This window comes from Lycium ferocissimum, chromosome 11 (genome assembly GCF_029784015.1).
Source record: "Lycium ferocissimum isolate CSIRO_LF1 chromosome 11, AGI_CSIRO_Lferr_CH_V1, whole genome shotgun sequence".
Lineage (NCBI taxonomy): Eukaryota > Viridiplantae > Streptophyta > Magnoliopsida > Solanales > Solanaceae > Lycium > Lycium ferocissimum.
Window position 1 is genome coordinate 56,239,226 of NC_081352.1, and position 5,256 is coordinate 56,244,481.

Below are 5,256 nucleotides of genomic sequence, written 5' to 3' on the forward strand. Positions count from 1 at the left end.
AAAGATTCAAGAAGAAAATAAAGCGGCGGCGGCAGATATACTTTCGGTAGCAATAGCAACAACGATTATCCGAATGCTTAAAACCAAGAACCAAAGAACAAACAACGTACAAGACAAAAACAAGCAACACAAACAACATAACGATAAAATGAGCAGCAGCCAAATAGCCAAACGGCCAAACAACATAAATGTCCTAAATTTTAGCTCCAAATACAAAACATAAGTTGTAACACTAAGTGTTAAATCCATCGTCGCACATAACAATCATAATTAAGTTCGAAATTCACCAAATTCAAACATAAGCTTAAAGTAGAAGGTGAATCTGCCTATCTTCAAGACATCTCTCAATATGCTTTATTAAGCTAGATGTCCATTTGCTCTATGACAATTAAGTATCGCAACGCATGTTAAGCACCTAGCTTTACGCCCTTCTTCATTGTCTTGAACCATCACAAAATGTTCCCAAACTTGTGAGCGAGCTCTAGAAGGCATGATTGAACTTGAAAATAACAAAAAATAGATAAAACCAAAAGTTAGAATATAACTTTCAAGATAAAAGAACAAAACTACAAAATAAAGTATTGAACTTACCACTAGTAACAAAGAAGCAAATTGCAATCATACATCAACAATGCAAGGATCTCTTCCACTATTTGCCATGTCTAAAGATAATTTAATCAAATATGTCATACAACATAAAAAAAGTATATTATTTTTTCACTAAAACACATAAAAAAATACAAAATCTTACCAAGTTCAAGTTCCTCAAGATGATCCAAACTTTCTTCCACACTAACAGATTTAGTCTCTTTCCTAAGCCAATCTTGAACACAAATAAGAGATTGCACACATTTAGGAGTCAATGAACTTCTAAACGAATCAAGTACACGACCACCGGTACTAAATGCACATTTCGATGCCACACTATAAATCGGAATAGCCAACACATCACGAGCCAACTCTGAAAGAACAGAAAATCTAGGAGCATTAACTTTCCACCAACCTAAGATACTAAACTCAACGGCAGTTTCACTTTCATCTACTGGCTCTTGTTCTTCACCAATGTATTTATCCAACTCGGATTTAGCACACCGACTTCCAGAATCTTCCTTTTGTTTCTTCAAGTGAAGCTTAGTTCTCAAAGCATTTGATTTCACACTTGAAGAGGACCGGAACTGAAGTTACATCGTATGTATCATGAGATGAAGTAGATACAGAAGGAGACAATTGATGATGAGATGCTCTTGAATAATTTTTTAGATACTCTCCAAACAAAGATTTCATATAATCGTACACTCCTTTGCTTACTTTCTTTCCAACTTCCTCCCCAAATAGCTCTTCAAATGCAAAGCTAACATACACAAACTTATTGCGAGGATCCAATACGGAAGAAATAAAAATCATTTTGTTCATCTTTTCAGATCACCCCAATACTTCCTAAACTTTTCTCTCATCCGCTCAAACCCATGTTACTCAAACTAAGATCTTCACTTGCTACACACGCTTTCAAATATGCATCAAGCTCACATATATCCTCAAAATGAACATTAGAAGTAAGATAATGTAAACCTGAAGCCTTTACGGTGAGCTCGTAAAATCTTTCAAGAAACTTTATTACAATCCTTACATTCACCCAATCATCACATTCAAGCGTACCTGCGACATTTCCATCGTCACAAACATGAGTAGCAAGATAAGTTTTAAAATTCTCATCAAAAAAATCAAACCTATCAAATGCCTTCTCAAAATTTGTGCCGTGTTCAACATCGCGTGGGTGGAATTCCACCTAGTAGGCACATCTAGAATTAATGTTTTAGCACATCCCACCTTTTGAACTTCACAACATTTCTTAAAGCTTCTTGTTCTTGCCGAAGATCCTCTAACATACCTTACCATTTGCCTAACACGTTTAACAGAATGCATCAATTTCCTTCAAACCTTCTTGCACAATTAGATTAAGTATGTGAGCCATACACCTCACGTGAAGATGCTTTACCATCCATTATATTAGTTCCCACATATTTAACTATTTAGACAATTCTCTAACCGTAACATCGTTTAAAGAAGCATTATCAACAAGAATAGTAAATACCTTGTCCAAGTTCCAATGACAGTAATTACTAATAGTCTCCGCTATGTGCTCACCTCTTATGACTAGTGACAAGGCAAAAATTCGATTCTTTATGCAACTTCCAATCTTTATCAATAAAGTGAGCTTGGTATCAAACACATATAATTAATTTTTTGCAATGATGTCCATGTGTCTGGTAAGGCAAACTTTTGAATGTGCTTCTCTAAAAGACTTCTTCAAATTTTGTCTCGGTCATTGTAACGTTCATAACAATCCCTTGTTATTGTTCTACGGGAAGGAATTTGAAACGAGGTTAGGCTTGACTCATAAACTTTCTTGAAGCCTTCCTTTTCTACAAAGCTAAATGGTAGTTCATCAATAATTATCATCTCAACTAAAGCCCTCCGAATTAATTGTTGATCAAATTCCCAATGCTCCTCTATCTCATTCTTATCCTTAGATGGAAAATGCATCTTTTCGAGCGGGAGGTTTAATAAGGGATTTATATGCGTTGCACCTCACTAAATGTTGTCTCAATCCCGTTGTCCCATTTACAGTTGCAGCAGCAAGATCTTTTTTACAATACTTACACTTCGCTCTATCAATTCCCTATACAACAATCTTCTCAAAATGACCCCAAACAACATATCTAGATTGCATTTCTTTTCTTTTCTTTGTTACCTGGGTGTCAAGTGAGTTATCATTGCTATTAGTATCATCTCAGTATGAGGTATGCTACCGCTTGAATCGGCAACACTTAATTTAGTTTCATCCGCCATCTACGAAAATTAAAGAGAAAATATAAGGCATTGTAGGCCAAAGACGTTAAAAACCAAACAACGAAAAATAACAGCATAACCACCAGCCACCAGGTATGATAAAAGTCTTTTTCTTTTTTCCATATACATAGAGATCTCAAACAACTACCCATTTAATTACAACAAATTCACAACCACCACATATCATGTTACAACAATCAAAATAGTAGCAAGAAACTCACATCAACAAGATAGTAACACAAAGCAAACGAAACACCATAAATTCACCATAGACGACATAACAAGCAAAACAAAAGATACCAAAAATAACCATAAATTCGCAACTAAAAGAGCAAAATAATAACAAGAAGTGAGAGAGATCGAGGATTCGCCGCTGAAGTGAAAGAACAAATAAAATCGATTAGGAGAAGTGTGAGAGAGAGTATTCGCTGCGGCGAGAGAGAGAGAAATACTTACTCTGTCGCCGCCGGAACATGGAAGAGAAGAAGCCGCCGGAACTTGGAAGAGAAGTCGCCGCCGCTGCTGTGAAATGCAAACTTTAAGCTCTGACAGACTGAGACAGTGAGAAGTAAAATTAGGGCCTAAATTGAAAGAGAGCATTCGTCGCTTTTTTTCTTGTGAAATACAAAAGAAAGATTGAAGGGGCTTGGGTTCTATTTGTTTTGGGCCGAATCTATTTAATGGGCATGGGCTGGACTATTTAATATTTTTGGGCTGATACATAAAATTTTGGTTTAAACAGAAAACCCGAAAAACCGAACCCTAAACCCCGAACACCGAACCGAATCCCAAAATTTTTAAAAATTGAAACCAAACTCAAACCGAAAACCCGAACATCGAAAAATTGAATTAATTCGGTTCAGTTCGATTTTTTAGTTTTCGGTATTTATGCCCAGCCCTACATATAACTGTCTCAGACCTCTACTGGAATACAAAGTTGTAGGAAGGACGGGCCAGGGCCCCGTCATACCCGTATATATATACATCTAAAAAATGGCATACCAAAAATAGACCGCAGCTCCGGATCAAGTGGAGCGCACTGACTACTGCTGGATGGAAGCCCTACTAAGCTAAACCGCCTGTCTTTCTACCTAAACCTGCAGGCATGAATGCAGCCTCCCGAGCAATAGGGGAGTCAGTACGGATAATGTACCGAGTAAGTAAGGTATAAGAACAACACGTACATAAGAATCACAAAATATATCTGAAACAGGAAAGCTAAACTCAATATCTGAAAGTGCCACTGCGGCGTATGATATGTATGCTCTCTTTTAAAATCATATATATAATATAACTGTTGATGCTGTGGAACTTACAACCCGATCCATGTATCATGTCATCCCGCGTCCGGGGTAATCTCATAATCTACCCACTGCAGTGGTGTGCACATCTACTTGCCAACTTGGCTGACTATAGCGCGGTGTAGGGTAAGAAAATAGCTGTTCATATATATAATGCCTGAAAGACTCGGAAAAAGAATACTTTGAACTACTCTGAGCAACTTAAGATCTCTGGAAGCCATAGGTATAAAACATAGGAGATCAAGGATACGATAAATCCTTTACCATCTAGGAGTAGAGTCTTTGGAACTCGCTCGCTTACTCTGTTCGTTCATAAGATAAGGCTCATGCCAAAAAGAATAGAAGGGACAGCCTTAATATACCTTGAAGTGTATCTAGTCATCCAACATCTACTTCACAAACTTGTAAGACTACAATCAAGATAACATAGGCCACAATTAGATCCTTTACAACACTGTCCAATTCAAATACAAAAGGAGCTTAACGAATTGCGGACACCATCTCCTTTATAAACATAACAATTCTTCAACTTCCAATTCAATCCAACATCAACAACAATACCAACAACAACAATATCAATACTTACATATCAAAATATAATCAAATCTATTCCAAATCATCCCTCAAAACAGCCCTTAATCCTAACTTTACCCTTATTCAACTTACCACTCTCATAACCATATTTCCTTTACTTAAAACAACTAAAACTCTTGATAATTAATTTAAACACAAAGGTAAGAATATATACATACCTTGAGGGGTCTAGAAATCCAAGAATCAAACTTCAACTCCAATTCCTAAGCTCAACAACTTCAATGGAACCCTAGGAACAACTTTCCCTTCACAAGCTCGAGTTTACAGGGCTCGGATCTTTCTAAATCTTCACTAATATAATGGAAAAGGTTGAGAGGAAATATTTTAGGGTTCTCTCCGTTTGGGGAATGAAAATAATAAGGATAAAATGTGAGGTTCATTTATATATATATATATATATATATATATATATATATATATATATATATATATATATATATATATATATATATATATATATATATATATATATATATATAAAGGTGGAACTAAAAATTTCTAGCGATGCGGG

At 36.0% G+C, this 5,256-nt stretch overlaps 1 long non-coding RNA gene across 1 annotated transcript; it reads right to left on the reverse strand.

Moving 5' to 3' along the window:
- Positions 1-401: 401 nt before the first annotated feature.
- Positions 402-902, reverse strand: LOC132035928 (uncharacterized). The gene is made up of 3 exons (XR_009409469.1): positions 752-902; positions 592-662; positions 402-499 (listed from the first exon to the last, which is right to left on the reverse strand). It is a non-coding gene; the product is annotated as an uncharacterized LOC132035928 (long non-coding RNA).
- Between the last annotated feature and the right edge of the window lie 4,354 nt (positions 903-5,256).